At 38.3% G+C, this 27,183-nt stretch overlaps 1 long non-coding RNA gene across 1 annotated transcript; it reads left to right on the forward strand.

The window, feature by feature from the left end:
- Window positions 1-882: 882 nt before the first annotated feature.
- On the forward strand, window positions 883-27,183 carry LOC116275809. The gene is made up of 3 exons (XR_004185146.1): window positions 883-1,397; window positions 19,338-19,543; window positions 21,169-27,183. It is a non-coding gene; the product is annotated as an uncharacterized LOC116275809 (long non-coding RNA).

Below are 27,183 nucleotides of genomic sequence, written 5' to 3' on the forward strand. Positions count from 1 at the left end.
TGGGGCTTGGGATGTTGCAGAAATTTTGGCTATAGGCATTCTTTTCTAAGCTTCTCTCTTTGAATCAGATTGGTTCAAGATATTTGCTGACTTCCATGGCATGAGGAACACTGTGAGACCCATAAAATGTCCTAAGATTGCTATTCAATAGCTTCTATCTTAATTTATATTAACTGTCTTTGAAGTGTTTTGAAATAAACTCTTTCACATACACATTTTCACAAATTATTTCTTACCTACACTTTGCGCAAGGTACTGTAATATTTTCTATGCTATTTGATTTTATTTAAAAAATGTTGATCAAGACCCACTCAATTAAAGTCATGATGCACAAAAAGTTCGCAACCCTCAGCTTGGAACCACAGGAATATTCTATGGTCATCCAGAGATACCGCCATGTCCTGTGAACAGTCATTGAGCTGTGCCTTTGTGATGTGTGCACCTTCTGAAACAGGATGACAATGTAGAAAGACCATAGGCTTTGGTGTTAGACCTGAAGGCCAATGCGCTCCCTTCCTGACTTAAGCCCCCTTTTCCTTATAATGCCTACTTTAAAGAGGAGTTGTAAGGACAGAGTGATCAAGTGTGTGTGAAAATGCCTGACATAGTCTGGCCCAAAGTAGGACTTCAACAAACATTAACTCCCTTCTTATTTCTCTTTTTTTTTTTTTTTTTTTTTTTTTGAGACGGAGTCTCGCTGTGTCTCCCAGGCTGGAGTGCAATGGCGTGATCTCGGCTCACTGCAAGCTCCGCCTCCCGGGTTCACGCCATTCTCCCGCCTCAGCCTCCCAAGTAGCTGAGACTACAGGCGTCCGCCACCACGCCCGGCTAGTTTTTTGTATTTTTAGTAGAGACGGGGTTTCACCATGTTAGCCAGGATAGTCTCGATCTCCTGATCTCGTGATCCACCCGCCTCGGCCTCCCAAAGTGCTGGGATTACAGGCTTGAGCCACCGCGCCCGGCCTCCCTTCTTATTTCTAACCAGTTTAGAGTCAAAGTCCCTGACAATACTTGCAGTTTTTTAGAACATCTGTCCTTGCTACGTCCGCCTGTTAGCTTCAGAGAGCCTTTGAAGGAAAACTAAAGAGTTGCTTCTCTGCACTGATTGCTTTGAGGGGCTTCTTTAGGGTTGAATTTCAATAATCTTAGAGTTGCTAGGGGAGGTTAAATATTGTTTGCTCTCAAAGAACTCAGTGGCTAGGGATCTTGCTATATAGAAAGATGATTTTTTTTTTAATTAATTTTTTTTTTTTTTTTTGCCTTGGTTAGATGTCTTTTCTGGTTAAGAGGCTGTTTTGCAAACACATCAAGAAGAGATGGTATCTGAACTCAAGACAAGAGAAAACTTACCAGCAGCTGAGTCAATAAAAGCCTTGTAGCACCTGGTGAGCAGTTAGGTAAAATGCATCTGAGCCCTCCTTGTCTGATTTCAGATTTTTGTATCCCATGTTTGACTTCCCGTGACACATCCTTGCTTACCACCTGTACTCAGTATAACTTAGTTATCACTCCCTTCCTGTTTCCTAGACACATCATAGAAGAGTCCAGGGTGGACTGTTTTAGAGGAAAGAGTAGTCTGTTTTATGCTCCTTGTCATTTTGTAACTCACCAGCACTTGCTCCTTTCACTTTGTGGCTGGTGCTCTGAGACCATCATCCTCTCAAGGTTCTCTGCTGCCACTTCAAGCTAACCACAGGAGATGAAGAGCAAAAGCAACACTGTCCTCCCCACCACTCATTAGCCCAAGTATGGGCACAGGCTTCCCCACCACATCCCAGGACTCTTGTGTCTAACACACTTGAGTACTTGAGGACCAGGGAGCACTAGGGGGATGGGAAATGAAGACATGTTCAGATGCTCTGCTCCCGAAGACCATCAGTGACATGCACCATCCTATGTGATGGGAAGGGCCAATGCCTTAATTCATTTAGAGCAGAACCCCCCGCCTGCATTTCATCTTCTCTCTTACTTCAACTCTGCCTCCCCACATATCTGCCTCCTTTGGCACTTCCTCTTACTGATATCCCAATGAACCCTCCACTCAGTTTATGATGCAATAGCTTCTCCCTCCAAATGACCTGCTTTGTCATGCAGATCAGTTTAGTTCTTTGTTTCAGTCCCTTTCCTTCTTTGCAAAAAACCCACAGCAGACCCATAACTTCAAAAATTGTCTTCACTCCTGAGATAAGTTTTTTCACTCCTAGAATTTGGAAATACTCACTGTGTTTTGTTTTGGTTTTGTTACTATGCTTAGGAAGATTATTAGTTGATGCCTTTTGCGTGGGCTATCTGTAACAACCTCCACGCCCACCCCTGAAGTTATCTGCTGGGTCTCAGGTGGTTTCTGATGCCAAATCTTGTTTGTCTATTCCCAGCTGGTGAGCCCCTGGAATGGATAGAAACTACAGAGGAATAGACTTTGTTCTACGTAAGAAAGGATGAGTCATGGTCATAGTTAGGGTGAGAGAGGATGTCTGAGCAAAACTATAGCAGCCAGAGGCTGGTTACCATGAAGCAGGACTGAAAATCAAATATAATCTTATCCTAAGTGGCATCCCACTGGCACTAAGTAATAACAATACTTGGATCTCCTGTCAGGAAATATCCAAAAAGCAGAGATGTCTGGCATATGTGGAGGACATTAGATGCATTAATATGTTATTAGGAGATGATAGGAGCAAATATTCAAGCCAGGGACTTGGCTCTTATCAGTAGGGCTCTTGGTGCATTAGGAGAGAAATTACCTCTTCACTTGAGATGCACAGCGTGTGTTCAGACCTGTAAGTCTGGTTTGGAGTCACAAATGGAGATGTGCTGAAGTTGACAGAGGTGACAGCTCCTCACATATGGAAAACTGAATAATAACAACAATTCCATTTGTGAAGATGGGCTGGAAATTATGTTTTCAATTTTGATGCAAGGCAGGGGCTGAGACGAACAGCTTCAAATTGGAGTTTGCCTAGGCTATTTTCCTTTTTAAGTGACAAAGGAAATAATGGTTGATGAAGTTGCCTTTAGGGGATTTGGGAAAGATTCTTTCTACTATTAAGAATATGAGATTTCACATGGAAGCTATTAATTACTACTAGCCATTTGTTAAATGCAGCATTTACTGATTTAACTCTGTCAAACACTGTGTTGCCCACACTGCTCTGAACAGCATAGTTGTAAATACAGATTGCTGATATTCATGGAGGAATATCTGCTTATAAAAGGCTTAAGTTGGCTTCTGTTTTTGTTCTTGTTTTTCAATGGATGGTGTGATGGGACTATGAATGTAAATAAATATATGGTTTACATTACTTCAAAAAATGAATATCAAGCCAGACTGGCTTTAAAGGAGGGAAACACAGAATCTTGAGTCCTAATCTCAAAAAGGATAAAATATTTACATAATTACTTTGTCTTGAAACTAAAGTTACTTCTTTTGATTTCAACCAATTATAAGAGAGTCCCTAAGAGCTTGGGCTCTTGAACCAGAGGCAAACGAGCATGAGCCCCTGTTCTATCTTGGTTTCCAGTTCTTGTGTAGATGGCTTGTTAACATGGCTATTGACTTCCACTCCTAAATCAAGCCTAGATTCAACCTTACAACAGCAGTTTTCTACCTTTTACATTAGAATCACCTAAAGAGTTTTAAAAAAGCACTGAGGCTAAGTTCTGCTCTAAGTTTGGAGAAGCAGGCATCTAACAAGCCAGTTCTCCCATAAACAAAATCTATAAATCCTAGACAAACTCTCTAAAACAATTCCTTGAAGGCTTTCAAGACTGAAGTCAGATAAGTAGATTTTAGAGACGTGCTGAATCTCAAAGCAAGCAACTTCCATAGAGTAAGTTCCATGGCTCTGTGGCAGCTAAAATTCTAAAACAAACCCCTCTGAAGTTTTGGACAGAGGAACCACTTGAAAGAGCTCAGATCAACCAGGGCAGCCAGAGTATGAGGGGGAAACCCTGAAAAGAAAAGAACCAAAAAAGAGAAGCTCCAAATTCTGTGTTCAAACTCAGTCCAAGTTTCTGGCTGAGTTTCATGAATGCATGGGACAAATTGGAAGCATAATACAGCTAAAGCTTAAAGAACGGAACTGAGGTCTGAATGCTCTCTCCCCACCTCAAGTGTGATAGTTTCTAGTCTAAGTTGAATCAAATTAGTAGTGTACTAAAACAAAAATGCCTATACTCTTTGGATAAATATAACATAATCCAGAGTATTTACAACTTAATATTTACAACATCTAGGATACAATCCAAAATTGCTCAACATATTAAGAACCAGGAAACTATGGCCTGGTCTCATGGGAAGAAACAATTAACAGATGCTAATCTCTACATAATAGTTTGCAAGGGCTGCCTTAACAAACAACTATAAGCTAAGTACCTTAAAACAACAGAAATTTATTCTCTCACAATTTTGGAGGTCAGAAGTCTAAAATCAACATGTCAGCAGGGTCGCTTCCTTCTGGAAGCTCTGAAGGAGACTCCTTTCCTTGCCTTTCTCCTCACTTCTGGTGGTTTCCAGCAATCCCTGGCATTTCTTGGCATGGGGTTGCATGAATCCAATCTCTGTCTCCATCTTCACATGACCTTCCTCTCTGCATCTCCATGTATCTAATCCTCCCGTCTTTCTCTTATAAGGACCCATAATATATTAAACAAAAAGTTTTGTATCCAGACATATTATTATTTAAATACAAAAACATAAAAGTATTTTCAGGCCTACAAGGCTGTGAATGGGGCTTAAACCACAACGATCCATATTGAAAAAACTTTGGAAGGAAGTATTCAAATCAGTAGAGAAACAAATCCTGCAGATATTGCAAGAGATATATAAAATAAGGATGATCAAGTATTTCAGCAAAGTTTGGGTATTTTTTGACTCTAAAGAAAAGCTAAGCAAAAGGAAAAGAGAAAGTATATGCTTAATAATTCATTACTAAAATTCTATGTAGTATCACTGAGAGGGAAGTTTGGAATATGAGAATGTGGGTGGGTAGAGACCAAGGGATATGAGAACAGGATAAAGGTCTTATTTTGTTAGGGAAGTGCTATAGGTATCAATTTTTCTTTTTAAAAGGCAAGAAAGAAGACTAATAAAAAACTAAACAATTTAGTAAATTGAAAGTAGAAACTAAAGTTATAGCAACAAATCCTTGCATACTCATTATAAACATAAATCATCTAACTAAATCCCCAAGTTAGAAGACAGAGATTACTAGATTAGGTTTAAAAACCTAAAGTTTTATGTGTTTTATGAGACTAAAACAGAATGAACTAGAAAAATTTCAAATAAAAGCATGGGAAAAGATATACTGGATAAATATTAACCAAAAGAAAACCATTGAAAAAGAAAAAGTAGGTTTTAAAACAAGAAAGCAACATTAGGGTTAGAAAGGGTAACATACAATGTTTTAAAAAGTTTGATCCATCAAGAAGAGGATGTGACAATTCTAAACATGTATGCAATTAACAAAATAGCCTTAAAATATATAAAGCAAAAGTTGATAAAGCCATAGGGATAACCGATAAATCCCCTACCACATTGGGAGATTTCAATTCATTTTTTTGTTTACTGATAGGTCCAACAGGCAAAAAAATTAGCAAAGGTGCCAATAGTTTGAATAACAAAATTAACAGGTAGAATCTAATAAAGATGTATGGAAGTCTATAGCCAAAAATGAAAGAAAACACATGTTATATTATAATATTTATTAAGTATTTAAGGAGTTTAAACTGGGTAGCAATTTCGAATGTGTTAGTTATTTTAGCATGTTACTTACAAAACTGTACATATTTTTATTGTCTCACTCCTTAGTTTTCTGTTGCTATGTAACAAATTACCACAAATATAGTCATTTAAAACAACACAAACGTTTCCATAGGTCAGAAGTCCAGCATGGTATGGCTGGATTCTCTGCTTAATGTCTCACCAAGCTAAAATCAAGGTCTCCTTGGGGTTGTAGTTCTGGAGATAAGGGTCCTTTTCCATGCTCACTGGTTAGTGAATTTGGTTTTCTTCTGTTGTAGAAATTAGATCCCCATATCCTTGCAGTTGGTCTCTGCTCTCTGCTCCTGGGGCTGCCACATTCCTTCTCTCAGGGCCCCCTCCATCTTCAAGTCAGCAGTGGCTCATGTCATTCTTCTCACACTTCCAACCTGTCTGACTTCATCTTCTATGTTTGTCTGCTGCCACTATGCAGAGAAAATTCTCTCCTTTTAAGAGCTCATATGATTAAATTAGGCCCACCTGGGTAATCTCCCACTTTAAGGTCCATTGTGCCATGCAGCATGTCAGAATTATGGGAATGATATATCATTAAATTCAGAGGTACCAGAAATTAGAGCATAAGATATTAGGAGCCATGCATAGAAGTTTTGCCTGCTATAAATCCTTACTTATTTTTCTCCTTGCGTCCTGTTATTTTTATTGTGTGAAATTCCATGACATGGTAGTTTTGCAGAAATGTATAAACTATAGTATAAGAGCAATGATTGTATTTCATAATTCCCCATATGATCATCTCTTTAACCCAAAGGTATGAGATAGACATATAGGAGTTTTCATAAATCTATCATTTTGTAATTGATATCTGCATTGGGGTCACAGAAATAGACTATAAAATGTTAACTTTTTAAAATTTATAAAAGCTTTCTTTGAAGTCCAGTACCTAGATAATTTTTCTGAAGGTTCCATTTGTTCTCAAAATAAATTTATGTTCTACATTTGGTATAAACTTCTATTAATTGTGTTATTAAAATTTTTTATATTTTATTTATTCTCTATGTTATCAGTTTCTGAGAGAAATATATTTTCAACCATAGATCTTGTTTCATATGTTATCCCCATAATATTGTCATTTCAAGGCTATGTTTTAGGTACATACATGTATATGGCAATTATATATTCTTTTGTTTTCATTAGCTTATGCAACTTGGTTAAGGGAAGATAAATCAATTATCAGCTGAGGTATTAGATGATCACTCTTCCATTGACAACTTCCAACACATATTCACAGATAAGATATATTAAAGATTATATTGGAAGATAGACTAACTGTGCTGTCTTCTAACAATTTAAATGGAAATTATAAGATGTTGAAGAATATTTTTGAATCAAGGTGTTCCCCAACTTCTATTTTTCTAGAGACCAAGAACAGATTATTCTTTTATTGGCAAGCATAAAATATATCATGTTTTGTTTTGCTGATGCTATATATTCAGCACCAATTCTTTAGCCACCTCAGTTATGAGCAAAAAGTATATCATGTATGTGAAATCTCTAGTGCTGGAGGGCTTAAACAAGATGGATGCTGCTACAGCAATGATGCTTCTCCCATGTGACACCTGAGTATTCATCTCCCTGCTGCTCAGATGATCTCCTTAGCTGGTTAGAGCAGTGAGAAATGGTTTTAGTATCATAACCAAGTTAAATTGAAGTATTGGACACATAATATACAAGTTCCCATATTGAAAAATTCTGAATCTTAGCTACCTATTCTTTTGCAACAACTTTACATTTTCTGAAAGCAGTTACTGTCCAAAGTTAGAAATAAGTCATTTTGGTTGAGCATGTACATGAGTAAAAGAGATGTAAAAAAAAATTAAAATGTAAAAGAATAATTCATATAGGAGAGTTGCCAGATTAGAAAATTAAGAAGTACCAGTTATTTCAAATTTATTTCTCCTGTAATGCAGGCTATTCCTTTTTTTTTTTTTTTTTTTTGAGACGGAGTTTCACTCTTGTTGCCCAAGCTGGAGTACAATGGCACAATCTCGGCTCCCTGCAACCTCCGCCTCCCAGGTTCAAGCGATGCTCATGACTCAGTCTCTCACGTAGCTGTGATTACAGGCATGTGCCACCATGCCCGGCTAATTTTGTATTTTTAGTAGAGATGAGATTTCTCCATGTTGGTCAGGGTGGTCTTGAACTCATGATCTCAGGTGATCCACCTGCCTTGGCCTCCCAAAGTGCTGGGATTATAGGTGTGAGCCACAGTGCCCGGCCTAATGCAGGCTATGCTAACATTAAAGTAGTATCATTGCATGTCATACTTCTGAAACCACCCCCAAGATATTTTATTGATTTTTCTTTGTTTTTGATTTTCATGCAATCTCTGATAGTAGAGGGTTATCTCGGTTTGGATCACATAGCACTGGAAAATAGTGGATAAAAGAACCTTTGAAATAGTTTAAGCAGACTACATTGATGTTAAAATATCAAGACAAATATTGCCATTACTGTTAACGTATGGATGATAAATTATTTTAAATGCAATCTTAAGTGGTTTCAATGCAACCTTAGGTTGATTTATAGGAAAATGAATTTTCAAAAAGTAAACACTACTTGATATGGACTATTAGGTCCCATAATTGTGACTTGCCAATAACACTTATCATTCCTGACCAGATCTGCAGAGCATTGGCTGGAGGGCCATGGGCCAAAGAGCTAAGTTTCAGTGCCATGCATCGCCTTTATTTGGTCTGGCTCTGTACCCTCCTGGTGTGGGCACAAGATTTGGACCAAAATACTTGATTTTGGCTGGCAGGCAGGCAGGAAGGGTGCCTTTTAACTAAATAATCAGTAAGTTGGATAGGGAAGGCAAGGACCAGGGGCCAGTCATAGGATAAGCAGGAGAGGGCAGTGGAAGTTAGTGGGCAATAGAAACCCTCAGATGTAGAGATGCAAAGAGAATCAAAGAATTCCCACTGTTATAAGTTCTTTTTCTTCTGTCCCTTTCATTTGCATAGGCTATTAGTTCTCGTTTCTTACTATAATTTCTAGCCTTAAATCCTAGGTTATATTTTGACTTGACCCTGTTTGTTGGGCATGAGGAAAATTAGAGACACATTCTTGGGTTTGGAGTGAATACACTGTCTGGTGAGGGAAGCCTCTGTATCATCTGCAAGTAATGGAAGTGCTCACCTTAAATAGGGAAGAGTTGGACACCTTTGCAGGTCCAATGGTTCAGGGGAATCTAGGGATCAAAACATGTTAGTGTACCAACCCAGTTGACCCCATCATGTCAGGGTCCCACTCTTTCCCAATCAAGGCCCCAATTTTGCCTGTGTTGAGAACTTAACCTTCTCTGGATCTCAGTCCTGATTGTCAGTTTTCTTTCCATCCGCCAAGGAAGCCTTCTGGTTTTCATCCAGCTTTTAATTGATGATCACCATCACCATCTTTCTCTACAGTTTCAATTGTCACCAGCAACAGCCATTCAATTCCATTGTTCTTTAAATCCTTATTTCCCCTATATTTCCTCAACAGCTGACTATTGCACTTCCACCGGTATACCACCCCAGTTCACCACTTGTGAACATTTTAGCAGTTGTGCAGCAAACTTGTGCTAGGTGCAGTCTGTGCTCCTCCACCTGCCCTGATGGTGTCCTTGATCTGACTCCCAAATTCTATTTTAGTGTCTACTGTCCTGGACCTTTCCTGGTAGTACCTGTTGTAGGTTGAGATCCTCCAATAGCACATTCTGAGACAGAGATGAGTGTGTAGGGATTTTAGTAGAAAAAACTCTGAGGATCAGTCTCATCGGGGTAGGGTAGGCAGCGGGATCAGTAGAAGGAGAATCTGGGCTGCAGTGCAGTTTTAACAGAGGCCCCAGCCAACCACACAAGAAAGAGCTCAGAGGCTGGGATGGCCTTTTGGCATTGTCCCCAGCTGGGACAAAGGATCTGGTTCCTTATACCTCTGCAATGACCAGAAGTTGGGTACAGTTTGCCCTGGCAATGAGGTGTGATCTTGAGCTCTTCAGCTGAGAGCAATTTCTGGAGAGCACGGATAGCAGAAGGCACTGTGTGCAACTAGCCGGGTAAAGGGTGATGTGGGTACATTTGTGCCTTCCAGGGAAGATGCCAGCAGCTCTTGCTAGTTATTACCTTGTTACCTGCTTCTCTATTTCCTAGAGTTGGTATGAAGATTAGAAAGAATGTAGAAAGTGTCTGGCACAGAGTTGGTGCTTAATGTATTATTATTAATAGTAGTATTAATATTAGTATGTATATCCTTATAGTACTTTGCCTTGTGTTTTTTTCATAGTTGTAATCAGCTAAAATTATGCATATTTTCCATGTTACCACATAACTCTTGTAACCATGATTTTGATTGGTGCTTCAAATGTAATTCCAGTGGGCTGATCATAATTTACTATTTTTACTTTTTATATAGTTTCATGTCTTTGCAGTTATAATACTGAGTTGCACATCTTCATGTATCAATATTTTTCCAGGCATCAGATTATTTTCTTAGGCTAGATTCCCAGAAGTGTAATTACTGAATTAAAAATATTTTGAGAGCTTTTGATTAAGAGTGCCAAATTGCTTTACAAATATATTGTAATAATTTTATGGCCACTAGCAATATTAAGAATATCAATTTTCCTGAGGCTGTATCAATAATGGGTATTACCAGTTTTTTATCAAAATCAGGTGAATAATTGGTTTCAATTTCTATTTCTTTAAGTGAATTGAATATTTTTTTATAAATATTTACTAATACTGTAGTATACTGTCTTACATGAACTATCTGTTCATGCCCTTTATCTACATATTTATCGGGATATTATTAGTGCTTTAAAATAATTTTATGAGTTCTTTATATAATTATACTATTCATCCTATGCTTTATTCATCAGGTTTTGTGAACCTGTTATTTGCTTTATTTTACACTCTGCTTTAGATATATAACACTTTAGGTCTTCAGGTAGTTGTACTTGTTGATCTTTTACTTTGTAACACATTCATCATTTTATAGCGTAGTACCTCATATCTTAAGAATTCTCATAAATATTCACTTTTAGACTTTTAATTTTTCTAATTTTCTTTTTAGTCAACTAATTCGTTCAGAATTTATCTCATTAGAATGTATCTTATTCAGAATTTATCTGTGGTATATGATAATATAAACAGTTACCCAGTTATGACAACGCTGTTTTATTAGTGCAAGTTAGTCAAAAGGGGTGAGTTGGAGTTAAGGGCTGACAAGATAGAGAGGAATTTGGGAGATAAAGCCCAGTGCTGGGAAGAAGCAGAGTTGAGAGAGGTGGATCAAGGAAGCCAGGTCAGAGTGTTCTGTTGAGTTTGGTTTCTGATTCATTAAGCTATTCTGGTGAAAACGAAGCTAGATAACATGTTAAGGAAGGATGTGTAGCAGCACTTGGCTGATGGTGTGCAAGTTCCCACTTAGTAAGGTCATGCTAAGAAAATGTCCCCTTCCGTGTGTCCAAAGTGTTCTGCTGCTCTGGGGCCCTTATGCAACCAGATTGGATGCCAGCCTGTTGAGAAATCATTCCTTTTCCATTGAGTGGTAATCTTGTATTTTCTTCCAGTTTCTATTTATTCTATGATTTGGTTAAGCTGTTTATTTTTGCATCAGTACCAGAATGTTTTAATTATTGACATTTTACTTTGTGTTCTAGTTTTGTGAAGGGCTTCTTTCATCGCATTTTATGTTTTTAATATAATTAAATTTTCTTACACTTGATTATTTTTCCAAATTAACTTTACCATAATTGGATCCAGTTTAAACAAACAAACAAACAAACAAACAAATAAAACCCCTATTGGGATATTTATTGAAATTGCTTTAAAGCATAATATGTTAATTGGAAAGAATTGGCATCCTTAAAATATTTAGACTTTTCATAAAGGAACATGCTGAGTCTTTCCATTAGTCAGATTTTATTTTATATCTCTCAGTAAAACACTTGAGGCTTCTACCCCCACTTCTCCCAATCTAGGTCACACATTTCCCATTAAGATTCTATCTTAGTAGTTTATATTTTTGGTTCTATTGGGAATGGATTTTTTCATCCTCTGTGAAATGTTCTATATCTTTATCTGGCAATTTTATTGATTTTAAAAATTAGCTCAAATACTTTTTTCAATGGATTGTTTTAAATAGTAGTAATTTTCCTATTTCCCTTAAAATATATATAAAACTTTTTTTTCCATCTCCCTCTTTTTACTGGCCAGAACCTCTCTATGAATATATTTGTTTTGTGCCTGATTTTACTAGTACTGTCTTTAATGGCATCAGCTTTAAGCATGATATTGCCTCTTGATTTAAATCAAATGTTTATATGTTGAGGGAGACATGCTTCTATTTTCACTACTTGAAGATGTTTTATAAATAGTGGGTATTGAATTTTATCTGCTATATTTTTATCTTTTTATGATAAGATTATATGATTTTTCTTACTTGGCATATTGCTAAAATTATTGTAATTTCTGGTGCTAATCTGCCCTTGCCTCCCAGCAATAATCCCTATTTGATTATAATAGTCAGGTCTTTAAGTTAGCTTTCAAATTTCATTTACAATTATAGTTGAGATTTTTATATCTATATTTATAAATGATATTGGTTTATAAGTTTTTATCCTGCATATTGCAGGTTTTGTGTCATTTTTATACTTGCTTGGAACTGTGTAGCTTTTCATTATTTTATGTTCATCAAATTTTATAGACATTTGTAATGGTCTTTTTTGTTTGTTCTTAAAGTTTTAAAAATCTCACCAATAAGAGAAACTTATGCCAGAGATTTGAGAGAGGCACAGCTGTCTGTTTAAACATCTTTATCTTTGCTTATTTTTTATATATATATACTTTTTTTTTTGAGATGGAGTCTCACTCTGTCACCCACGCTGGAGTGCAGTGGGACAGTCTTGGTTCACTACAACCTCTGCCTCCTGAGTTCAAGTGATTCTCCTGCCTCAGCCTCCCGAGTAACTGGGATTACAGGCACCCATCACTACACCCAGCTAATTTTTTGTATTGTTAGTAGAGACAGGGTTTCACCATGTTGGCCAGGCTGGTCTTGAACTCCTGACCTCGTGATTCGCCCACCTTGGCCTCCCAAAGTGCTGGGATTACAGATGTGAGCCACCTCACCTGGCCTATTTATTATAATTTTTAAGTTTTATATTAAATTAATTTTGGTAGTTTTTTTCAGAATATTATTAATTTCTTTAATGTTTTCAAATATAACAATATTCTCATTCTTCTAACGTATATATTGTATGCCATAGATCCTTTCAGTTAAAAAAAGTATTTTGGTTTTCTCCCTGATTTCATATGCCATAGATTTTGTTTGTAATTTTAAAAAATATCCAGGAACTGGTTTTATTTATTTATAAGTCCAAACACAAAAGCTGAATGCCCACAAATGATTAGGAAATAAGCAGTAGAATTATTAAATAAAATTAGTAATCTGATGCCTATCTTCTCTTTCCTTTGTAATCATTTTCCTTCAATCTGGAAAACTAAAGATTTCCTTTTTATCCTCAAAATGTGTATTTCCCCTGGTTACACTTAGGTCAAATTCTTCAACAATAATAGTGTTTCAACTCAGTTGGTTCTTTTAAAAATAGAGTCACATCTTTCTAGGAAAAATTTTCTGCTATTCTTTTAAAAGCCTGTAGCGTCTGTTTAAAATGTAGCTTTTTTTTTTTCAAAGTTTTATGTGCACATTATTTAAAGGGTCTAATAACTCTACAAAGCTTGCTGTGAAAAGCATCCCTCTTCCCACCAGCCAATCCCCCCCTATAATTTTCTACTTCTCTGAGGCTTTCTACTTTCATATCATTTAGTTCTTTCATGTCCATATTTTTCAATAACATGCTTATTTTATTACTTCTTGAGTCTTCGGTTTTTGGCATTTTCTGTCGCTTTCTCATTATCGAAGTTGTTTTAGCACTCCTCCTCCTCATTCCTTCCATACACACGCACATGCTCTGTTCCCCATTATCCTACTTTAATATATTAATGTTTTGAGTAGGTCATTTTTATTATTTATCTTATGATGACAAGGGGTATTATTCAAAATATTGAACAAAATATTTATAGGCACCAACCACACAGGATCCTCCAAGACTCTTACTATGCCAGTCATTCATCCTCTAGTTCCTCATTTATGAGAAGGACCTAGGGTGCCTTGGGAAGAATTTAGGATGAAACGGGCTCCGGCAGCAGATTTTCACCAATCAGTAATATTTTAATATACCAATTTGTAGGTACTGAATATAAGCCAGTTTATGATTAGAAAACTCTTCACAACCAACCATCTAATATGATTACTTTTCCTTTCTTGAGCTGCATTTTGTTTTCTCTGGAGCCAATGTTTATCTTATTTATTCATTTGCTTACCTTTCTCTGGATATAATTCCAAGTCAATTCCAAACTTTACACTGGTTTTCTACGGCTCCTTTCATTTTGGTATTAATCAGGGTAGGCTAAGCTAAGCTATATTATAATGAACAACACTAGAGAATCAGAGGACTCTAATATCAGAGGCTTATTTCCTTTTCGCTTTACGAGTGCGCTGCGAGTTGGCAGGGTCTCTGCTCCTTACCCCTTTACTCTAGGTCCTAGGCAGATGAGCCTCTATCTTCGGGAGCGCAGGTAATTGCTGACGCCCGCGGAAGGGGAACGTGGTCAGGCACTAGCTCTTACAGGATTCCTGTTGCACCATTAGCCAGAGTCAGTCACATTGCCATCTCTAATTTCAAGAGAAACGTGCACTATTACTGTGAGCCCAGAGGAAGGAAAACTGAAATATCTGATGCATGCATGATGCTATGGGCTATCGCAGCTGTGTTCAGCAAATTAACTATTCTGTCCATTTTGTCTCCTTTCCTGGAATCTTCTGGTCAGTTTCAAACTGCACTGGCTGCCCAAAGGCCGGCTACAAAGCTGTTGTCTTGGAGTCCGCAGCTAAGAGGGGTTCCTTAGCTCCTGGTTTGTACGGAATCCGTTTCCTCAATTCCATTTCTTCTCTTAGTTGATTTTTTCCTTTATTTTAATCAAGCATGTATTCTAGAAACTACCTGAGAAAGAATCCGTGGAAGTAAAATGTTTGAGACCTTTGCTGTGTGAAAATGTCTTTATTGTCCTTATATATTTACCTGAAAATTTGGCTGGGCATACAATTATAGGTTGGAAAGGCATTGCCTCACTGTATTCTAACTTGTGGTATTTGTGTTTAGAATTCTATTATTGCAATCTCTATTGCTATGACTTTCTTTTTTTTCAATACCTTACGAAACCACTATTACTCAAATATTATAATACCCGAACTAGTCTTCTGATTTTCTTACATTTTCCCTTTATTTTCTATCTCTTTGTGTTCTTGTTTACTTTTTGTGAGATTTCCTCAACTTTATATTTCATCCTTTACTGTCATTTTAATGGGGTTCTTGTATTGCTAAATGCGTATTCAAACTTCCTTAATAAAAAAAAAATCTGATTATTGCTAGTTTGGGTTTTCTTTCCCTGTCAAATGCTGGTATAAAAGAATTAGATTTACTGAATCCATTTTCTTTGCTTCTTATGTGTTCTCTTGAAATTTACATTTGTGCTTTTAGCTATAAAAGAATTTCACCAGCCTGTCTTTTATATTATTTCCTCTTTGCCTTTTTTTTAGTATCTTTTTTGCTGCTCACTACTTTTATTCAATTCTTTTTAAAAGATAGAATGATTTAAAACATTTTCCAATAACTCTTCTGTATTATGCAATAACTTTTCTGTATTTTCCAGATGCTACATTTGCTCTTGTTTTATTGAATATGCAAATATATATATTCAAGAAGCATGATATATAATTTCCTGAATTCAGTCTGTTTCAATTGGAACTATTTCCCTCAAAATTTTCAGCTTGGTTCACGTCTTTCAAATTGTTGGTCTCTTCACTTATCCCATAATTTTTTTGTTATCTTATTTTATAGGTGGGAATTTTCATAGCTGAAAGTCTCATTATTTGTAGATCAATCAGGACTGAAAGCTGCTGCAGATTTCATCAAGAATTACAGTGTATAAGCTGTGTGTGTGTGTGTGTGTGTGTGTGTGTCCCTGTGTGTGAAATGAACTGTCGTTCTGTTTTTCCTCGTGGACAACCCTATTTCGTCTCTTCCTTCTCTTCCTCCGAATTGTAGGAGTGTTTCTTAAGCTTATTCTCTGCTTCATTAATCAAAAGACAGTTGCTATTTGGCTACTGCAATTTTATTTTGGAGCAGTCTTTTTTTTTTTTTTTTTTTTTTTTGAGCAGCCTTTTTTGATTCAACTAGAGTCATATCCAATGTTATCCTGTTGAGAACAGGAAGCAGTTGCTTTCCTAATATTGATATTGTTTTGGAGCAAATCAATTTCAAAGAAAGAATTCTATTCTGACGCTGCAAGAATTCGTTCTTACTGTCTTTCACTGGGTCCTTTCCCTTTCCCTTTTCCTTTCCTGTCCTTTCCTCAGAGTCTTACTCTGCCACCCAGATTGGAGTGCAGTGGCAAAAGCACAGCTCCCACTGCAGCTTCAACCTCCCAGATGCAAGCGATTCTCCCACCTCAGCCTCCTAAGTAGCTGGGACTACCAGCACATGCCACCATGCCCAGCTAATTTTTAAATATTTTTGTTGAGATGGGGTCTCTATATGTTGCCCAGGGTAGTCTCAAATTTCTGGGCTCAAGTGATACTCTTGCCTTGGCTTCCTGAAGTGCTGAGATTACAGATGTGAGCCATCATGCCCAACCTGACTGTTACCATAGACTTCATTTTATTCTTTTCCTATTGGTTCATTCTCAAGCAAGGAGAAATGTTGACCCCGTAAAGGCAAGGAGTCAAGAAATGAGGTTCGCCATCAGCCACTTCATGTTCTGCCCAAGCACTGTGCATTCCTTTTCTCAGGTCAAACAAAGCAATTCCTGTCTTATAGAAAGAATTGGATGCTCAGCTCCAAGTACTTCCAAACCTCCATGTCAGCACTGTCAAACAAAGTTACTGAAATGATACTGTATCATCACACTATTATATTTGCTCTGTCCAATAGAGTAGCCACATGTGGCTATTAAGCACTTGAAATGTGGCTAGTGTGACTGAGGATCTGAATTTTAGATTTAATTGTAATTAATTTGAATTTGAATTTGAATAGCCACATGTAGCTAGTAGCTGTCAGATTGGAGAACAGAGCTCTAGGCAACTCACAGCATTCAGATTGAGGAGAAAGTCCCCATTGCAGGAGTAATTCTTATTTTAGTTGGAAGGGAAATGTCAGCCAGAAGCTGATGGCCTTCTAAGATCCTGGATCCACAGAAGCAGAAGGAATCTTCCAGTGAGACTGAGAGGTCTTTTGGTTTAAGAAAATGTAGATTCAAACGATATTTGAACCTCCTGTATAGAAAGTACACATGCTTCAGGATAGTGACCCAAATGCTGACTGGAGTTGGAGAAAGATACATGGGACTGCAAGAAGTTAGCTTGACAGTCACTGATTTTTAATCGTTAACCCACCACTTCATAAATTCCCACCAGCATCTGCATATGGTTGTTTCTTGCTTCTCATTGTGGCTACACAAAAGTCTTCTCTTATAAGGTGTAACAGGTACTTTAAGGAATCTCTGGGAAAAAGATTTCTTTGTACTTTCACTACTTAGCCATCTTCCCAGAATTCTTCTGACTTTATTTTCAAATTTGGAGAAACAGAAGTTATCAACCAGGCAGATAAAATGATTAGTTTGATCATCTAGGAAGTGAGAGCTTGTAAAAGGCATTTGTTTGAGTGCTCCAGTTAATCTTGACAGCACCTTGCCATCTGACACTCAATTTAATGTGAAATTTGGAGAGAAAATAGAAAAGGAATGGTGCAGGTGTCATCTGTTAGCACTTCGAAGACAAGGTCACTTCTATCCTGCCTGCTGGGACCCTCCCCATCCCATTCAGATTCCGCAGTCTCTGGTCACTTTGCCCTAAAACTCAGCAAAGCATCTTCCCACCAGGCTTCACCCTAATCAGATTCTTTTTAAGTGCAAAAGATTAGTTCCATGATTACATCCTCAAAACTCCATCTACTTGGCACTGTGGCCAGGTTCCCAAACAGCCTACAGACTTACTGTCAATGAGTTCTGTGAAACGGGTGGCACACCGGGATGGACTTATTTGCTTTCTGCTTTAAGTAGAAAAATTGGATTTAGAAAGCTTTTCCTAATCTGGATCTCTGCAGTATATAATAAACTTCTTACATCTGTCACCATCAGCATTCTCCTTGCAGTCTTTACCTTTTATGTTTCAAAGAGGAAAGACAGGAGTGCCCTTTCTTTCTCTTCCTATTCATGCACTGTCTTGGGACAGCTAGCCTTGAGAATTAGTGACATCTTCCTGGCTGGGGTGATGGGAGACCGGAACAAATTTAGGATTGCCCTCTATATCAGCCACGTTCCATCCCTATTAACTCTAAGGAGCAACTCTTGATGTAGAAGCTTCTAACTCTTTGGAAACTTTTCAGACAGAAAAATAAAAGTCGAGCCCAATACTCTATGAAGACATTCTTTATTGGGAACATTGATTACATCCTAGAGGCAATGTTTTCAAAGTAGGGACTGAAGTCCACTTGCACCAGAATCATCTCTTGTGCTAGTTCCAATGGGCATTCCCAGGCCTCACTCCGGGCCCCACTGAATCAGAATCTCATGGCTCTATCTGCATTTTAACACCTGTCCGGGTGATTTCTATGCATTGCAAGAAATACCCTGAAAGAAGTCATATTATTAAAGAATTCATTCAATGGTCACTCTTGGAGGCTGGGGAATTAGACAGCAGTCTTTTCATCAGCAGAGAAGCGTTCCAGTGCAGAGTAAGGTGTGAAATGTGAAGAATGAAAGAGGCAACAGTTTTAAGTCTTGTGCCATTATTTGCTTGCTGTAGGACCATACAAAATCAATGTAGCCTTCCTGACTTGGTTTCTTCATTTGCAAAGACATTAACGCTTGCTTCACAGGCTTGATGAGGTAGGAATAGAAATCACCTGGTACAAAGTGAGCGCTTGATAAACATTTTCTATGGTGATTTCTCAACAGATGCTATGTTTAAAGAGGTTTGATGTACGAAACAACTTGATTTTATGAAGCAGTAATTTGTTTATTCAACAAAGACCTATACATCTGCCAATTAGAGTTCTGATGAGCTTAAGTTCTTCCACTGATGTCATTCCTATCAGTTGCGAAGGATTTTGGTGTCTCAGACTGAACATGGACATTTGAGATTTTTGAAATTTTCAGGTAGCTCCTATATCCTCATTACTACAAATCTTTGTCAATTCTTACTGATACCTAAAACTAGTTGGCAGCTGCAAGATTTTAGGCTCATGGTTAGCTAACAGGAACCAAATGTCTCCACGTCTTACAATTGAGAGAACAATTCAAGAGGGCTGAATTCATAAAGCCACAGTTACACCACCAGAATCATTCTATGTTAGGGCTGTCGATTGAACATTACTCATCCTTTTTCCCTGCAGAATTTTCTGGGGATTTGAGGACTGATTTTGCCCTTCAGAAATATCTTTCTTCATGTTTTACAGGTTAGTTTTGGGAGTAAGATTCACCTGGGGGATGGGAAGTCAGGAATCTGGCTCCTCTCTAAGGAGAAGTCTGAAGTACAAGAGGGCATGTCCAGCTGGGGGCTCAAAGTGTTCTCCAGGTGTTCTCAGAGGTGCCCGAAAAGTCTTGGGGGAAGGAGGCTAAGATCTGCCTTTCACAGCCCTTTTCAACCACAGCCACTCTGCAGGTAATCTGTTTCATGTTTTAGTATCCACGTATGAATTTATTTGAAAAAAGAGAGTCATTGTCAAACACTGAACAACAGTCATTGAAAATTATCAATGTGGTCCAACACATTAAAGTTTGAACTATGACTGAACAAACTGAATTTCCATCAGGGAGCTTAAATGCCTAGAGTAAGAACTCATGGTTGGATTAAGGCAATCACTGTGCTTGGCTAGCTGCCTGTCTATCTATCCATCTATTTATCCATCCATATCTGTGAAATGGCATCATTTCTTACATTTTGAAGATGAGGAAACCAAGATGTAGAGAAGTTGTGTCTTGCCCAGGTTCACACAATTAGTAGCTGGCAGTAGTAGAAGCTGGGATTCCAGAAGAGCTAGTCTGACTCCAGGACTCACACCTTTATCCACTAGGAAAATCTAAGAACATTTTACCAGTGTGTAGTTTTGGAACTACACCTAAAATGATAAGAATTATTTTAAATAAGAGGTGGGAGAGGATTGTGGGGAAAATATTCCAGGCAGTGCCCAGTACAGACAAAGTACTGAAGGCCTATTAAAATGATAAAAACGCAGTGTGGAACCACATTTTGGAAAGGCTTTGTAATTGCTGTCTCAAAGAGTGAGACTTGAATTCCCAGTGCACACAGACTAGAACTTAGCTCTTAACTATGAAGCGAAGATGGGCTGGGAGACAGCATGAGGATTGGGGTCAGTGGCTGCCACCTCCCAGTTGTGCAACACCAGGCAAGCTACTTAATCTCTCTGTGCCTGGGTTTCCTCATCTCTAAGATGGGAGCATAATAGCCACTTCACAATGATATTAAGAAGATTAAATGGGGTAGTGTACATAGAGGCATTAAGGGTAATGCCTATCCTGTGATAAGTAATAGATGGTTGCTAATTATTTGGATTGACTCTCAACCTAATAAGACAAGCTAATTTTTTGAGCACTGATATGTGTTGGGCATTGCACCAAACACTGAATAGGCATTATTTAATCTTTACAACAACAGCTCTATGAAGCAGGTGCTCTTATCTCCCTGATTCGCAAAGGATGAAACTGAAGAGGAATATAGTGTTGATTTTAGTGTCTGATTCCAGAGCTCTTAACTATTACATGGCCCTGTCCCCTTTACAGGACACTACTTGGGAATTTCAGCAAGTTTTCATGTAGACAGGAGGTTCACTGGAGAGAGAGATATTTGGAACAAATGGGCTTTATAACAACCTCATGAAATTATACCAAGGAGATGATAACCAAGTATTAGGTCTTATGCCTCTTGAAGGGTTCATAGTCTCTTGTATAAAGTCTAGGGTTTTGCTTTCTGCATACTCTTAACTCTTTTACCAGCCATTCCATGAATGTATTTTATTTTTTTACATCTTTGTAAAAGGCTATATAAGTTAGCTTTAACAGTCTACCCTGATATCCAGTGACTTAAACCCTCAACCATTTATTTAGCTCATGATTCTGTAAATTGGCAGACCAGGCTGGGCTCAGCTCTGTGATTCTTCTTTTGATCCTGGCTGGGTTATGTATAAAGTCAGCTGCCAGATCTGCTGGGGCTTGTTGGTCTGATGGGATGTTCTGCGGGGATGATTCATTTGGTCTTTCATTTTCTAGGGTGCTAATCTGGGTTTATTCTTGTGGTGGGAGAAGAGTTCCAAGAACTAGAAGAGAGAGAACAAACCCCAGTGTGCAAGTACTTTTAACGTTTCCACATTTTGAATGTCTGCTGTTGTTTCCATGGCCAAAGGAAGTCACATGACCCCTCTCAGAGTCAGTGTGGGAGGAGGCTGCTGGAGGGAGTAAAGCAGGCACATGAAAAACTTGGATGCAATGCAGGAATAATCTACCACCTAGGTTTTAAAAAGTCAGCCACGGTGGCTCTGCATAGCTGCTGTATAGTCACAGGTTTGGAAGGATGCTGGAGGAAAGCATCTTTTGTCAAGTTGCACTGGGTACTCAGCTTTTACTTGGGAGCAGTTAGACACCTTCTTGGTGTGACTGTGGTATCAGATGGTACCAGAGGTGACATGACACATCAGGGACCATACACTCTTAAGTTGTCGCCTTCCCACCCTCCATGTCCAGCCCTTCAATCTAAAGGAGGACTCACCAGAGATAGCATTCTAGTAGCTGGTGAGGGCTGAGCTATGGAATGACTGGTTTTACTTTTATCTTTACTTTATTTATTTATTTGTTTGGGTACACAGGCTGGCACGGCCTGAAGAAAAAGCTGATACATCCATTAGAATTTATGCAATACTTAAGATACCCCAATAAAGGCATCTGCAGCCCTATCCAATGGCTGTCATTCTAAAGGACCATCTAAGTTGATCTTGTTTACCCTTGAAACAAGATTGTGGTGGTATCACCCCACAAACTCACTCAGGTAATAAATTTCAGGCTTACATTCAATTTAGTTACCATATTAATGGTTTTTGTAGTTTACGTTTTGCTCAACCGTATGTTATGTCCCATTTTATTTCATGAAGAGAGAAAATGCTGTAGGGTTTTTGAGGACCTTGGTATCTGGTATCCAGCCACACACACATTACGATACAACCCATTACTCAATGCTAGCCATTCTGGGAAATACAATAAAGAGTCTGGTGAAAATAATTTTTCAAAAGTACTTCTTGTCCTCCTGTGATTTCAATATAAATGTCAGCATTATAATAAAATCCACGGAAACAGGAAAAATTCCTTAGCTCTTTGTAAATATCTTAAGAAATAGTATGATAATACTTTCATACCCTGAAACTTGGGGCTCAAAACAAAAATGTAATAATCAGATTCCATGGGAATGAGATGATGGCATCCATCCAGGATCAGCCGTGTTTACTGCTGCTACTGCTGTGTGTCATCAGATTCTGGATTTTGATTGCAGTTTTGATGCCACAGACCTTGTGTGGAGAGGTCCCTTTTGTATATGCAGTTTCCTTACAGTTTCCACAGATACCTTTAATGGGGGTTTGAGGATTTCAGAATTCAGTGCCCTAGGGACATGTTGTTTTTGTTAGACCATCAGCTCAGTTCATTCCAATAAGCATTAGTATAGTTCCTTCTGCACCAGGTTCTGTAGCAGGTTCTGAGCCAGGCATACACATAGCCCTGACCCGTGGAAGCTTCAAATCTGGTAGAATTCAGTGACAGAGGCAGGCCTGTGGGATGAAATAATATCTTTGATAAAGATACCAAGAAGTACATAGAAGAGAGGAACACACTGTAGAGTGGGGAGGCAGGAGAACAGAGAGGAGATGTTTAAGGGGTATTTTGAAAGATAAACATTAAAGGACATTCTGTCTGACTTGGTGAAAACTGAAGATTAGAGAGCTTGAGCAGACTACTATGGTTGGAGAGGCAGTGAACTAGTTACCTAACTACCTAAATATGCTTGACAAAACAGCTAGACTATCTAAATATACTTAACAAAATGTTGATATATGATAATTTTAAAATAAAAGTTGAGCATACCAGAAAGCAAGGGAAACTCCCCGTGGTTGAGAATGGAAGGGGAGCAGGAGTCCAGAGAGGTAAGTGATGGTCAAAGTTGCTGACTACCAAGAAATTTCGGGTTAACCAGGAGCTCTGGCTTCGGTAGCTGTTCCTATGTCTAAGGGAGGCAAATAAAAAGATCTCAGTCGGGAGAGAAGCCAGTGGTGTACTCCTGTGGTAAAGCTGGGACTGACAAAGGACAACATTCTCAGGGAAAGAGTGAATTAGAAAAAAATATCTATGCCATAGAGGCAGATGGCAAAGAACCCTGACTGATTTAAACTGATTCTTGAAGGGTGGAGAATGTGGTGATATACCAGCTTTAACATAGGTTCAAGGCCTGAATTCACAGTGTTTGCATGGTCTGAATAACCACAAGCTAAGAATTCAAATTTAAAGCAGACTCAGCAGGAGTGAACACAAATTTCTAAAGGAACTCAGATTCAATTCATTCATAAAGAATTTTCGTAGGCTGAGTTCCAGCGAGCATGAACTCAGAAATGACAAAACATACAAGAAAATAAAGCATCATGAGTGAGAGTCATCAGAGACAGCCAGTAACAGCAAATAATGACCTTGAATGTTTAACATGTTTAATACATTTAAAGAAATAAAATAGAAAAGCAAAACTATGAATAAGGAGTGAAAGGCTATCAAAGATGACCTGTCATACCTGAAGAAGGACTAAATAGAATGTCTAGAAATAAAAAGAAATGGTCATTGAAATAAAAAATTCAGTGAAATAATGGCCCTAAACTAAAAAAAATGCAAAAATTCATCAATAGCAGAAGGAGTGAGTAAATTGTGATATATTCATATAATGGAATGTTACAATACAATGCAAAGAGAAAAATATTGCTAATGCAACACCATGGATAAACATCATAGTCAAAATATGAAGCCAAACAGGCCAGATACAGAGCATATGTAATATATAAGTCCATGTATAGAAAGTTCAAAAACAAGCAAAGCTAATCTATGTTGATTGTCGTCAGAATAGAGGTGACCTCATGCAGTAGGGTACTGATAGAGAAGTGGCTAGCAGGAGGGCCTCTGGGGTGCTGGAGGTATTCTACATCTTGACATAGATGGTGGCTACCTGAGTGTGTACACCTGAAGTGTCATCAGGCTGTCCATTTAAAGATTTGTGCTTGTACACTATGTGAATTTTATCTCAATACAAAAGCATAAAAACTTAAATGGCCCTATCTTCCAGTTCCTTTGACCCCCAAGACTAGATTAGCCACAGCCAAAGAGAAAATTAGTGAACTGAAACTGAGAGAAATACACAAAATTCAGCACAGAGAGGAAGATACATGAAAATGACAGAGACGTTAAAAGACAAATGAGGCAAGAGTGAGGTCTAAGCAGAACTCTAAAAGGTATAGAGAATAAACAACTTCTAAGAAAGACTCAGATCCTTTGATTCAGGATATCTAATAAACTCTACGCAGGATAAATAAAAGAAATCTACACCAAAATACATCATAGTAAAACTACAGTCCAAGGAACCTAGAAACTGCCCAGGTGAAAATAGAGATTGCCTACGAAGGACTGTCAGCCCAAGGAAGTCTTCTCAACAGTAATGTTGTAAGCTGGTAGAGTATGATGATATCACCAATGCCTTTGAAAGAAAGTAACTCTCAACCTAAAATTATAAACTAAGTGAATGAGGGCAAAATAATAATAATTTAAAAATTAGGCAAACAAAGCAAAACTAAAAAATACAGATTTTTACTACCAGCAGACCCTCATTCAGGGAATTGCTAAAAATGTACTCTTAAAAGAAAAAAATGATTACAGGACTGAGATACAAGAAGGAATGAAGAGCAAAGGAATATTAAATAGCAAGGTGTATATACAACATGGGAAGTATTTGGTTCTCTCCACACACGCAAACACACACACGCACACACATAAAATAAAGAACTAGAGTGTTGTGCAGGGCAGGCTGGAGACTTATGCTAAAGCAGGGCATACTGACTACAGTTAGTTGAATTGAAATGGAATCCCCCTCTGTATAAGTCTATCTTGTATCATGAGTTGGGAGTTTTGTTACATTCCATGGAATTTCCAGAATTGCCATTGGACATTGACCTTGTTAGATGAATTAGTTCTGCCATATCTAACAATTTTCAATGTTCCCCTTCTTGGTAGTTGTTGAAAATAGCAAGCCCATAATAAGATAAAAACAGATTTTATTCTTATAATGCAAGTAAAGCCTAGAGATTAATTAAACAGATTTTATTCCTTTACATAATTAGAAAATTATTTGCAACATCAGTCCTAATAAACTTGGATTTGTTTGACAAATGGGATGATTGGTTCTGGGATAAATATATGTCCTTTGCAAATACTTTTGATATTGATAGAGGGCATGGCCTCTACAGGAGCAAATGATACAAATGCCTGCCCTTTGAAGGGTGCCTGGTGCTGTATAAACATTCAGTATTACTCTCAGTCACGGTGGGGTGAGTACAGCTCCCTGCAGTGGGTGGAGAGGGTGGCTGCTGGCTGCCTCAGCTGATAATTTGAGAATCCATTTTCTTGGCATTCTGCTATCATTGTTGTAATGACAGACTGGTGGTTTTAAACCTTGACCTCAATTTTCTAGTTCTTCCACGACCCCACAGATCCCTTCCATCTTAAACATTCCTTCAGTGGCCTTTAATTCCTCAGTGAATATTTTAACCTAAATAAAATTTTCATCTTTTCAACCTTCAACAGACAGCTCAGAGCTCACCTTCTCTGTAAATTCTGCCCTGAATTCCCTGGCAGGATTAACCATACTCTCCTGCCTGCTCCCCTGCCACTCATAGCTCTCTATGGCAATTATTTGTAAGTAGACAGAGAACACAGGAAAGGCAGAGACTCTGTGAATTTCTCATGTCTCCATCCCCAGTGATCAGTCCAACAAATGTGTGCTACACTGAAATGGAATTATTTCCGTTTGAACAGGAACATGATTAATATGACATTGCATCCATAGGCTTATAGTGAAGACGGCCTTGGCGAAGCATTGTTTCTCAGGGCTTATGAATGTCTTCAAGAGCAGTTCCGATGATATTGTCTCGTGACATCTGTCCTCATTAAGTAGTTGGAGCAAATATTCATACCTTCATCTGATAGATAAGAAGCCCAGGAAGAGAAAGCTTAAGTGGCTCACACAAGGCTCAGCAGTTTATGCAGGGTGTAAGTCAATGGATAGGGTGGTGGATGGGAAATAATAAGAAATAGGGTTTGTACTCCTCAGAGAAATGACTTCATTAATTTTCTCTCCATTTACATCCAACTCCATCTTCTCCAGTTCTTTTCTTCGTGGGATCAGAGGAGCAGCCTTTTGATAGAAGGAAGGCATACCACTGAGATGCTGAATATGAACTGACCCTCACGTGGGGACCATTTTCCTGTAGAAGCAGCAACAATCATAATGCTCGCTTGAACTTGGTGCTTTTCTTCTCTTCAGCATAAAGTCTGAAGTTACCCGCTGATGCCTTCGGCACGGCAGTGGGCGGATGAACAGAGGAGAGGCTGGGGACTGCAAAGTGTGTTATTGTGGAGAAATTCTTGGGGCTCTCGGGGCTGTGAATGGATTTGGTGAATAAGCCAAGCTGGGGCAGTTCAATAGGTAGGGTGATAAGGAGGAAGCTGTGACATTGTTTCTACAGAAGGAATCGCTGGAGATCTCTCAGGGGCTGTGTTGTGTTCAAGCCACTGAGCAGAAAGGCTCATGGGAGGACTACGCCAAACCTTTAGACTTAAACAAAAAACCTACTTCTTAGGAACCCCAGGAATGTCAAGAAATCTAATTTCATAGAGGATTGGAAGCATTGATAAAAATCAATAGCTCTTTGACTTTGGGGTGTTGGTTTTCTCAGGTCTGTAATGCAACCCAGGTCTGTGGCAATCTCTATCATGGCATATGCAGTGTTTTGTGCAATAAAAGAGCACTCATGAAAATTTAGGAGTCTTGAATTGACAGCTCTTCTTTCATGTATTTCTTTTGGTACCTTAGAGGATAGATTTCCAGAGCACAGACCTCCCTGGCCTCACCCTGGTGCCATTTTCAACTTGCAGGAGGAGGGTGGGAAGAGAGACAAGAATAAAACAGCGTGGCATGCTTGGAAAACTGCAGTC

The sequence above is a fragment of the Papio anubis genome, chromosome 7 (genome assembly GCF_008728515.1).
Source record: "Papio anubis isolate 15944 chromosome 7, Panubis1.0, whole genome shotgun sequence".
Lineage (NCBI taxonomy): Eukaryota > Metazoa > Chordata > Mammalia > Primates > Cercopithecidae > Papio > Papio anubis.